Source organism: Lacerta agilis, chromosome 7 (genome assembly GCF_009819535.1).
Source record: "Lacerta agilis isolate rLacAgi1 chromosome 7, rLacAgi1.pri, whole genome shotgun sequence".
Lineage (NCBI taxonomy): Eukaryota > Metazoa > Chordata > Lepidosauria > Squamata > Lacertidae > Lacerta > Lacerta agilis.
In genome coordinates this window covers 38,314,187-38,326,753 of record NC_046318.1, presented here as the reverse complement: position 1 = coordinate 38,326,753, position 12,567 = coordinate 38,314,187, and the positions used below count along the sequence as shown (strand labels likewise).

Here is a 12,567-nt window from a genome sequence, read left to right as displayed (position 1 = left end):
TCTCACTCAGTCCACTAACTATGTAATCTACTCCATCTTTTAGTTATATCCCCATTTCCAAAGTAAACATAAACTTATCATAATACATAACATTTGGTGGGGTGCAAGTTGTTACAAAACTTACCATTCTTTTATAAAATCAATATTATAATGAAATACACACACACACACACTTTAAAGACTTAGAGCCTGATCCTGCCAAAGTTGACTACTTTTCAGTCCTACTTATTTCAATAGCTGAGAGTGATGCACATACTTGAACTCCCCAGCTGTAAACATGGAACTTAAATGTGCTTAATTTGGACTGGAACATAACTATGCGTAAGGAACCAAGTTGATATGTTTCCCCCTCTGCTAATAAATACTAATTTATTATATTACTTCCATGGGGCATTTTGGTGCTTGTTTTCATTTATGTGATATGTATCCACTTTTTCAATAATATCCTTGTTTTAAGAGCTTGAATAAGAATAAAACTTGAGGATCAGCTTTTTCCTTTCAGCTCATCTGAATTTTGTTTAAGTAAGAGTCAGGTTAGTATATAATAGAGGATTTATGATAAATGGAAAAAAACTTGGAACTAAGCAGGATATTTCACTTGGTTATGTGTGCTTTTAGGTATATCTTTGACAAAAACCTGACACATTTTTCCCTCTAACTAAAACAGTTATTCCATTCGCTTATACTGAACACTGGAAAAATGATATCATGCCAGAAATACAGTATTTTGAAATATATATACTGTAATAAGACATGTAATAAGACAAAAAACCAGCATACCATTACCATCTATAATTTTGGGTGAAGTGTTGGGGTTTATTTGGGGATGGAGTTGAAGTGGTAGCTTTTGATCTGTTTTGGAAGATAGGTGAGGCACTCTATAAACACATAAATAATTCTCTAGGAGGAAATGATTTTACATTTAAGGAAGGGGTCAAAGAAAGTTTGGGATCTACTTGCAGATCTCTTGGTGATTTGTAATAGATTTAGAAGATCAAGATTTTTGATTCCCGGTTATTTAACAAAAGCAACATATGAAAACGGCTCCTCCACTCCAAATTAGGCCAGTGAAATCACCAAAGCTTGGATGGGAGCCATGAGAGGATTTCTGGGTGGCAAGAAACATGAACTTTGTTCTGGTATTATAAACAAATTCCTGGACTGAGCACGTGCTCAAAGATACTACATTCTTTAATTCTAAGGGTATGTCTGGCTCCTATTCCTTTAAAAAAAATTGAAGGAAGACGTTACTCCCTCCCTCCCGAAAAAAACCCAAACCATAAAGGATTCCTCCTTGGTAAGAACAGTTAAATAAGTGACCAGTCCAATCCTTCTTCCCCTCAGAAAAGAATAAATCAGTAGAATGGCATTGTACAGAGTAATATAGCTTGACCCAAATAAAATATACAGCATCAACACATTTCTAGAAACCTCATGGGAAAAGGAGGCTTTTCCAGTTTCACAGCAATTCCACCCAACATACATCTTTGTCAGCTCAAGTCCTTGTCCCAGAGCCTGAGAAATGCCAAGTCATTCCTGCTGTGGCTCTGTGCTCTCTAATATAAATCACAAACGTGTTATAATAGTCCAGTGATGATTATTTTTCTTTCGGCAGCCTCAGTTTGAAAGACAGTTTCTCAGCCATTGCAGTATTCCATTATTTTTCACTTCGGCATGGTTGGTGGAGCTTGCAATTTTAGCATAAAGCAAAGTGGATCCCGAAAGTCTGAAGAAAGCATGTCCCTGATTTAAAGCTACTTTCTTCCAGGTCAAATAATCATTAACCTTTTTCAAAATAATAATATAAGGTAGCCCCTTTTGGAGGGAAAAAGGCAGGGTATCTACTTCTAAATAATTAAATGGGTGGCAAGTTATCATTTTAATGTTATAGTTTATTGCCATGAGATTTACCTCAATGGCATAATGCATATTTCTTCTTACTGCAGACGAAACACAGCTAGGGTTTTAAGCCATGGTTTATACCTGGGAACCCCAAAGTAGCACTTGTGAAGTGCCTTTAAAGCCTTCCTGGCCCCACCCACTTTACCAGCAGATACCTTTTCCTCCCTCTTTGGAAGTGGGAAGGAGGGAGCAGCTTCAGTTCTGAAAACAAGGAGAGTTGAGATGTGGGAGGAATGTTGGTCCTTCCTACTCCTCCTTTCAGCTTTCCAAACCAAGATCCACACCTCAGCAGAACACAGAGCTTATAGGGAGCAAAGGTCTTGAAAGAAAAAAAGAAAAAGGTAATGGGTGGATAGAGAAGAGCCAATAGGTGAAAGAGGGCTGGTGGGCAGCGTAAGGAGGGAGAGGTAGCAAAGAATAGTGTATATTTGCTTTCTCCCTCCTCTCTAAGATCTAGTGGGTCTGTGTTTGTATGTTTTCCCTCCTTTCTAAGATCTGGAGGTCTGTGCTTGGTTTTCTTCCCCATCTCTAAGGGTGGGGGATCATCTGTGTTTTACGTTCCCTCCTTTCAAGGTCTGGATTTGTCTGTATTGGTGGGAGTTTGGTTTCCCCCCACTTCCCTAGGGTCTGTGTGTCCTTTTTTCCCTTCTTACCTGCTTGCTTTCTAATGCCCAAACTCCTTCCCCAAACAGAGCAGTGGGAGTGAGAGGGGCACTGTGGCCCCCAAAGCAGCCATTTTGTGACTGGACAAACCCCTCATTGCAGCAGTTTTGAAATGACACATGCAACATTTTGAAAATTCCCAATGTGCCCATGAACCCAGATAGACTGGTTCCCCACCCCCCCAAAAAATCAAGAGACCCAGTTATACTTCTGATAACTTTGAATATTTTGATAGGATCTGGTGGCAGTCTTTCAATTTGGTAAAATGGCAGAGGCTTGCATAAAAGCGCAAGAAGTTTCCATCAAGTTCAAAAAACCACAGGAATCAGGCAAAAACTGTGTGACTATGTAGATGATACAGTAGGTCAGTGTAAGCAGGAATTTATATAAGAAATAATTCTCTTCATTTGCATGGCAGCCTGCTGTCTCTATTAGCTACCTTTCCATTAATAAACTGCCTGCTTAAATGCTAGTTTGTAGTAATTGGGCGTAATTGACAAGAAAGATGTAAATTGTCATTGTGTTCCCGTCATCATTTTTGCTCTTAAAAGACCCAGCTCAGAAAAGAACGGAGATTCTTTGGTCATCTTAAATACAAACAGTTGAATTGTAGCTTAAGCTTTAGTTTTCATATCTTAAGAAAAGTTATATATGCTGTCCTCATCAGCAAGGAGTGGAGTATCCTTCCCACTGTTCCTGCTGGTGCTACACCTGCAGCTTATTGAGCTGTTGCGTTGTTCCACGGTACTCAGTAGTTTCAAGACTCTGCAGAACTGAGTCTGTCAAGAAGGAATATGTCAAGTGACAAGAGCAAGAGTCTTCAGCTTGATAGAATCCTAACTTCCATTTGATGGGCAGAACAAGGTTTTCTTGCCTTCCCCTTTCCTCTTGTAGCCTCCAAAATCTGCACCTGTCAGTTGCCAGACCTTCATAAATAGAATGGTAGAAGGGAAAGGATTCTGCAGGAGAAAATCACCAACAATCAACCTTTCCCTTTTCACAAGCAGGTGTCTCTGTTTCGGAATCACACCATCGGGTTCAAGCCCTTATTGTCCTATCTAGTGCTAGCTCTTTTCCCGCATTCAAGTTTCCCTAACTACTTTTGAGAGCCTCAGGAGATAATTGATTTATGATCTGTCCTCATGTAGCTCTAAAACATAGGGGGAATTTAATGTTATTAGGCAAAATTGGACCACACCAACAAGTTCCATCAAAGGTGATTTTAAGTTTAGTTCTTGGTTTATAAACTAGCTTTCGGTGTTACTGTCACTGTTTTCATACATGTGGACTAGGTTTTGTTTGCTATAAAATGTTAATTTAACAATTGAAATAAACAAGTTTATTTGGAGACCTGTAAATATTCCCTCTTAAAAAAAATAATTCAGGAAACTTGTGAATTTGTCCTAAGTTAAAAGGAGCATATGAACAGCAACCAAACATTAAGCTATTCAGGCAAATTACAGAGACTTAGACCCACATAAACTTTGCCCTCCCAGCACCAGTATATGAACCTTCCCTCCCATGCCAGAATGGAAGTGAACATTTGTGTTTGGACCTACACACACACACACACACACACACACACACTATTAAACTAACATACCCTTGATTTCAAGAAAATTGGACCTTGAAGAATCCAGGAGCCCAGGCTATGAAATTAGTTTGCTGTATTTCCAACAAATTCCAAGACCAGACTGATTCAAAGAAGCACTCCAGAATGTTTCTTCTCTCTCTCTCTCTCTCTCTCTCTCTCTCTCTCTCGGAGATCTTTTTAGAAACTTAAAAATTTAGACTGGGGTGGTGCCAGTCCCATTTGAAGATACGGACAACGTTCACTTGACACTTAGTACTTCAGTGGTGGAGAGAGAAATATGTGAGGAAGGATCCATGAACAATAAGAGATTGGGCCAGTCAGCTGCAGAGATCCAAGCACCCCTTCCAAGATGCAGACTCTCATACCACACACATACACACACACACCACCTCCACTAATAGGGAGAGGTTTACACAAGCTTTCTGGAGATACCCTGGAATTTTGAACTCATAGTCACTGACATGGGAAGAGTTCTTTGCTTGATGCTTTAGGAAGCCATGCAAGTAATTCAACTGCAAGGCCCAACACTTCTCACATATAAACAAGCAATTTGGACAATTAACCACAGGAGATGAGGAGCTCTGTGCTCCTGCAACAATGGTTGATCTGCTAAGATTTCTGTGAATTGTAGGCTCTTATAGAGCAGTTCTCAGAATTGGCTGAATAAGATAATTGGAAAGAATATGTTGTTGGCCCTTCTGGGAATTACGGAAGATTCCATACAGCACATATGGTATTTTAAAAAGTTAACTTTTCTCCTGATTGTTGCTAGGTTAGAGATCGTGCACTGTTGGAACATATTTGAAGGACTCTCAATTGATGCATGGTATAACTAAAGTGTGGATGAATATGCTGGCTTTCCATGGAAGAGAAACTGACTTGTCAAATTAGAGCAGCCAGGGAGACAGTAAACATCAATTTCTTTTAAGCAGATTGTTCATATTACATGTCAAATGGGAAAGTCAAGTGAGATTATTGCTATTAGCATGGCACCAGTTCCCCTTACAATTTAGGTACAGTGGTACCTCAGGTTACAAACGCTTTGGGTTACAAACACTTTGGGTTACAAACTCCGCTAACCCAGAAGTAGTACCTCGGGTTGAGAACTTTGCCCCAGGATGAGAACGGAAATCGTCTGCCAGCGGCGCAGCAGCAGCAGGAGACCCCATTAACGAAAGCGCACCTCAGGTTAAGAATGGTTTTGGGTTAAGAACGGACCTCCGGAATGAATTTTGTAACCTGAGGTACCACTGTATCTCCAACCCCACTGAGAGCTCTGGCCAAGCTTTTAGCTTCTCAGACATAGTTTTCCTGGCTTGGTAAACCATGGTTTTAGCAAGCTGAGAATTACCATTGGACTTTCACACCTCATTTTCCCCAGTCACCTTTCCTCCCACTGTATGCCTGCTTTAGAACCATGATTGTGGTTTGGTGCTGCTGTGAGCTTTGTTGTATTGATTGTGTTTTCTGTTGCTGGTTTTCTGTTATATTAGATTTTGTGCTATATTGATTTTTATCAATTTATTATCTTGTTTTATGTTGATTTGTGTTGATTTCTGTTAGATGCTCTCCAGGGAACTTACCTTATTGGGTAAGTTGGGTATTTACAGATATTGTAAATAAGTACCGGTAATTTTTTAAATCAGATTCTGGCTTCATGTTGGCTTACTAACTACAACAAGAAGCTCTAGCTAAGGCTGTTTTGTACTGGGCACTTCCTGTGACATAGACACACTTTGGTTGCGTTCATACAACACTTTATTTCTATTCTTCAATGTTTCCCTAACTGTTAATTTTATTATTATATTTGAGCTTCCATGTGACATAAAAGCCACATCTGGAAAACTAAAAATCCATTTGCAGCCCCTTTAACCCGGAACATTGCAGTAGTAAAGTGATGGAATTTGGGGTAGTATACCAGTATACAGTTCTTTTCCTGCTGTTTTTTGTGGGGGAACAGAAGCATATATGTTCTGAAATGGTGGGGGAGTAGCGATAATGTCCAGTGATGCTCATTTTTGTGTCATAGCATGCCCACTGGTGTGAATGAAATTTAGCATCATATGCAGGGATTCTGTAGCAGTAGGTTTCCTTTATTGGCATAGGTGTGGATGACCTTTGAGATCCATTCTGTCTCTACAATGGGCAGCATATGAAAGGAGGAGGAGGAGGAGGAAGAAGAAGAAGAAGAAGAAGAAGAAGAAGAAGAAGAAGAAGAAGAAGAAGAAGAAGAAGATTCTGCCTGCTATTTGAAAGTAGACTGTCAGTAAACAAAGCAGTAAATGTCTAAGTGCAATACTGAGATTGGAGATAAGCCACTGGGTGTTCTTCAAAAGGCACAAGTGGAAAAAGGCATTAGGTAGAAAAAGCTTCAGCCTGCACTTTAAAGCATGGCAGACTGGGGCTTATTTCTGATCTTAGCACTGTAGGAGCACAGCACTAAGCTCAGGAATAAGCTTCTGTCTGCTGCCTTTTAAATACGCATGAACTTGGCTTGAACTTTGAACTTCCTGATGACAGCACTGCCCACCTTCCAAAATGGCCTCTGGCTAATGGTCCAGTTTTATATCCAGCCATCTGGCCCGATTCGATTTTCCAGTGCTCAGTTAGAACAAAAAAGTTACTTTTTTAAAAGGCTGGTGCATTTTAAGAATAAAGCAAATAGCTTGGAATACCTGGACTTTGTTAGGTAACTACCTGCCCAGGTTAAATATCATGTCATTTTAAACAATATTTCTATTATTTCTATTTTTTTTAATTGTACATGATTCCAGTTCTTAACAGATTAACACTGATTTTGCTCCTGGTTAAACTTCTAGACTCAGTTCATATCAATGGTTCACTGGCATGAATTAAAAAGAATTTTGTAGGGGATTCATTGTTTTTCATTTCCTGTAAAATTAGATGAGTGGCCAATGCAAGGTTTAGCTATTTTTAGGTTCAGCAGTAATTGTAGTAGAGAAAACTGGCCAATTATCACATGACTGACGGTATCACAGGGAACATCCCAGCACTGTGTTGTAAACAAAGACTACCAGTATCAAAGATGAGCTTATGGTATAGAGAACAAGGCTACCGGACAGTTATGGAAGGGAGAATGGGTACTACTGCATACTATTATACCGATAAACAAAATTTCAGTGGGTTGTATTCAGCTGAGTTAGGCCACAGCTGCTCCATACACTTAAAGCAATACAGTAGTACCTTGGTTCTCAAACTTAATCCATTCCGGAAGTCCGTTCCAAAACCAAGGCACGCTTTCCCATAGAAAGTAATGCGAAACGGATTGATCCGTTCAAGACCCCTAAAACAGCAGTTTAACATAAATTTTACTATCTAATGAAACCATTGATCCATAAAATGAACAATAATCAATGTACTGTACTATAAAATAAATAAGACCGTATTCTAGATGATAAAAAATAAAATTATTATTATTTTGTTGCCTGCAATGATGATAGTCATAGTTTGGATGGGGTCTTATCCATTTCCACATTCACACAATCAGTCAATCAATCAATCAATCAGTAGCTGAACTGGATTCCACACAGTCATTAAAACAAATGAACCAAAAAAGCCTCAAAAACACAAAATAAATAGCAAAAACAAAAGCACGAAACTTAATCCATTCTGGAAGTCTGTTTGACTTCCAAAATGTTCAAAAACCAAGACACAGCTTCTGATTGGTGCAGGTGCCCCGGAAACAATAGCTGACAGCCACATCAGACTTTCGGTTTCTGAAAAACGTTGGAAAACTGGAACACTTACTTCCAGGTTTTTGGCGTTTGAGTACCAATGCGATTGAGAACCAAGGTACCACCATATTATACCACCTTAACAGACATGGCTTCCCCCCCAAAATTCTGGGAATTGTAGTTTGTTAAGGGTGCTGAGAGTTATTAGAATACCCCTTCTTTCCCTCACAGAGCTACAATTCCCATTCTTCCCTGGGAGGAGGCATTAATTGATAAACCAATGGGAATTATTTTAAACCACAGTAGGATTTGAGTGTGTATACGTGTGTGTGTGTGTGTGTGTAAAATTGTCAGCCGCCTCAAATCTTGTTGTTGTTGTTCAGTCATGTCCAACTCTTCGTGACCCCATGGACCAGAGCACGCCAGGCATCCCTTTCCTCCACTGCCTCCCGCAGTTTAGCCAAACTCATGCCAGTCGCTTCGAGAACACTGTCCAACCATCTCATCCTCTGTAGTCCCCTTCTCCTTGTGCCCTCCATCTTTCCCAACCAAATCTAAATAGCCCTTTATGTTTACATCGACCACCTCATTTCCAGTGTGCCATCTTTGGAGTATGCAGCAGCAACCCTTGTAACATTTTTCTTTGTAATCTCTAAAGAACAAAACACTGCTTTGAAAAAGTTGGTGGTTTTGCACACACACACACACACACACACACACAAATTCCTATGTTAAAATTATGTGATTTTTAAAACATCATGATTGCTCTTTATTACATACTCTCTGATTTAAAGTTAAAGCTCTCCTTGCCATTTCTCTCTCTCTATTCTTTGTTAGAGTTATTCTTTGTTATTCTTAGTTGGAGCATTCTGTGGCACTGCCCATCCCAATCCCAAAGAAGGGCAGTGCCAAAGAATGCTCCAACTACCGCACAATTGCGCTCATTTCTCACGCTAGCAAGGTTATGCTTAAAATTATACAAGGCAGGCTTAAGCAATATGTGGACCGAGAACTGCCAGAAGTGAAAGCTGGATTTCGAAGGGGCAGAGGAACCAGAGATCAAATTGCAAACATGCGATGGATTATGGAGAAAGCTAGAGAGTTCCAGAAAAACATCTACTTCTGATTCATTGACTACGCAAAAGCATTTGACTGTTGACCACAGCAAACTATGGCAAGTTCTTAAAGAAATGGGAGTGCCGGATCACCTCATTTGTCTCCTGAGAAATCTCTACGTGGGACAAGAAGCTACACTTAGAACTGGACATGGAACAACTGATTGGTTCAAAATTGGGAAAGGAGTACGACAAGGCTGTATATTGTCTCCTTGCTTATTTAACTTATATGCAGAATTCATCATGTGAAAGGCTGGACTGGATGAATCCCAAGCCGGAATTAAGATTGCCGGAAGAAATATCAACAACCTCAGATATGCTGATGATACAACCTTGATGGCAGAAAGTGAGGAGGAATTAAAGAACCTTTTAATGAGGGTGAAAGAGGAGAGCACAAAATATGGTCTGAAGCTCAACATCAAAAAAACTAAGATCATGGCCACTGGTCCCATCACCTCCTGGCAAATAGAAGGGGAAGAAATGGAGGCAGTGAGAGATTTTACTTTCTTGGGCTCCATGATCACTGCAGATGGTGACAGCAGTCATGAAATTAAAAGCCGCCTGCTTCTTGGGAGGAAAGCAATGACAAACCTAGACAGCATCTTAAAAAGCAGAGACATCACCTTGCCGACAAAGGTCCGTATAGTTAAAGCTATGGTTTTCCCAGTAGTAATGTATGGAAGTGAGAGCTGGACCATCAAGAAGGCTGATCGCAGTAGAATTGATGCTTTTGAAATATGGTGCTGGAGGAGACTCTTGAGAGTCCCATGGACTGCAAAAAGATCAAATTTATCCATCCTTAAAGAAATCAGCCCTGAGTGCTCACTGGAAGGGCAGATCCTGAAGTTGAGGCTCCAGTACTTTGGCCACCTCATGAGAAGAGAAGACTCGCTGGAAAAGACCCTGATGTTGGGAAAGATGGAGGGCACAAGGAGAAGGGGATGACAGAGGATGAGATGGTTGGACAGTGTTCTCGAAGCGACTGGCATGAGTTTGGCTAAATTGCGGGAGGCAGTGGAGGATAGGGGTGCCTGGCGTGCTCTGGTCCATGGGTTCACGAAGAGTCGGACATGACTGAACGACTGAACAACAACAACATTCTTTGTTATGGAAGTTGATTGTTGATCCCACTTCACTTCCTCTTGTCCTGTCACTGTCACCTGGGAAAACACATTGTTTCCTGCTGAATCGAAACAGACCTCAATAGGATTTTCTGTTGATTGGCATTGGATTGGATTCAGCGATAATCAGTGGGTTTTCCCAGGAAAAGCTGTGTGACAAATGAAAAACCATTCAGACCCATGCCTAGAGAGCACGGGACAAGCAGAAAACATATCGGACCTGTACTTTCTAGGCATAGGTCAAGTGGAAGCGTAGATAAGCCCTATATATCTATAAACTTTTTGCAAATGCACTTTCAGAATTCCACCTACCCCATTATATCTACCTCCTAGGAACCCTTAGGAAAATATTGAATATCTCTGTTTAAATAAAACTACTTTCCAGATGTATAAAAAAATTTCATATATATTCTGCTTGGTTACTCCTGTTCCGTGAAAAGAGAGCTAGTTCAACACCAGACGAACGTTAGATAAGAATAATCACTTCACCTTTTCCTCTGTGAACACAACATCCTGTAAAAAAAATGTGAGTTAAGAATTAATGTTAAAAGAAAATGAATAGCTAATGCTAACATGTTGGAGGGATGGTGGGTGGCTTTGATAATTCACAGGCAGAACAGGGGGACAGATTCTACACAAGAATGTAAGCTTCTAAACCTTAGCATTCCCCCCCCTTGGCTTCAGTACACAAAGAAATCGAATGTAATTAAATTTCTTTAAATTCAGTAGCTAGTCCTTATTTTTATGACACAATCAATTTAAAGAAAAAAACAGAATTTCACGATTGGCTTTTTAAAAAGAAGAAAACAATGCATGTAGATTTCAATAGTTCAATTATATAGATATTACAGAAGAGTAGGCCAGAGGAGGGGGTTAAATCCCTGGAGAGGAAGGTTGCTGTGGAAACAGAAGCACTGTCAGTCATGGGTTTACTGAGAAGGGCTTAGGTGAAAAAGTAGTTTAAAATTGGATAACTTGGTATGTAAAATCCACTGTTATTTAACTAAAATGGATATCCTTTCCATGTTATGATATGAGCATAAGGAAAGCCATATTTCATCTATCTAGTTCAGCATCCTTATTCCCACAAACCCCACACTCCCAATTATCTGTCCATTTTCTCACATGCACACTCTCCATTCATCCATCAGCCATTCATTCATTCTTCCTTACACACATACCACTCACCCATGTTCACACACAATGTGGATCACCACAATTCTTGTTAACTAAGCATCTAAGCAGCCGTCCTTACCCCTTAATCAGTGGCTCCCTTTACTAGAAGTGAGCTGTTTGTGCATTAATGGTTTGATATACTGCTTTGTAGGGATCACTCCTAATCTCCCAGTCAAAATGTTATTAAAAAAAATTGTTTAACAGCCTTCAGAAGATTTCAGTTAAGATGCTCAGGAAAAGAGTGGAAAAAGGAAGCTTGTGTGGTTGGACTGGGATCATTAAGCATCATAGTTTGCCCTTGAGTGAAGTTTTATCTTTTACCAATTCCAGTTCCTCAACCCCTTATGAGGATGCACAAGGCACTCTGGGAGGGAAAGAGAAGAAGGGGCAGTTTTGCTGTGTGAACAAAAGTTAACTCGCACAGTGTTTGATATAACTGTTATTCTGTGTTTGTTTGTTTGCTATATCTATAACCCAATATTTAGGACAACTCATTGTAAGGTAGTTTCACAAATTAAAAATGCTAAACTATTTATATTATCAATTAAAACCATAAACTATTCTAAAATATTTAATCATGATTTTAACAACAAAGAAAAGCAAGTAAAAAGTAAGACTGGAATAATAGGGATCAGAAGAGAAATCTGGAAATCTTAATGTAAGGAAAGTAAATAAGGATCTGGAGAGAAATCTGTGATGGCTTTTTGTTCAGAAAATGTCATGGTTAATTTAGATCATGTTGACACTACTCCTTTTGTTGCATTCTCTCTTCTAGTGATCATTTTAGTGAAATAATCAACATTATGTTTTTAGCATGAAAGAACTGATCTCTTATTAACAAAGTTTAAAAATTGTCTTACTACTAGAACAGTCTTGCAGTTCTCATATTCTAGTGGATTGTGCTCTCAGAAAGAGAATAATAAACAGAAGCACAGATAAAAGCCAGTTGGAAGCTTCCCCTTTCCTGGCCCCATCTGACTTAGTTTTTACGTTCGTTGTGCTTTATTAATGATTCTACCCAGAAGAGACAGATGAAATTTGAACTGAGGATAGAGCAAACTGAGATCCACACATGTAAACACAGCGTTGTTTGTTTCAAAATGTTATTCAGCATTTATTTGATTGTGACATTTTTTATTTGAATAACGAAACTTAAATGTTGTCAAATATATACAGTAAATAACAACACCCTCATTTTAGCCCTTTCCTGTATCACACCAGTAATGATATACTGGTCATCAGCTTGTAACTAGACACCACAAGTGAGCCTTGCAACAAAATGTGCTGTGCCCTTGATGTGT

At 39.5% G+C, this 12,567-nt stretch overlaps 1 protein-coding gene across 2 annotated transcripts in view; it reads left to right on the top strand.

Annotated features, from left to right (window-relative positions):
• The window catches only part of GNAL (G protein subunit alpha L), a 121,218-nt gene that overhangs the window by 83,920 nt on the left and 24,731 nt on the right, over positions 1 to 12,567 (top strand). The gene's annotated exons all lie outside the window — the stretch shown is intronic.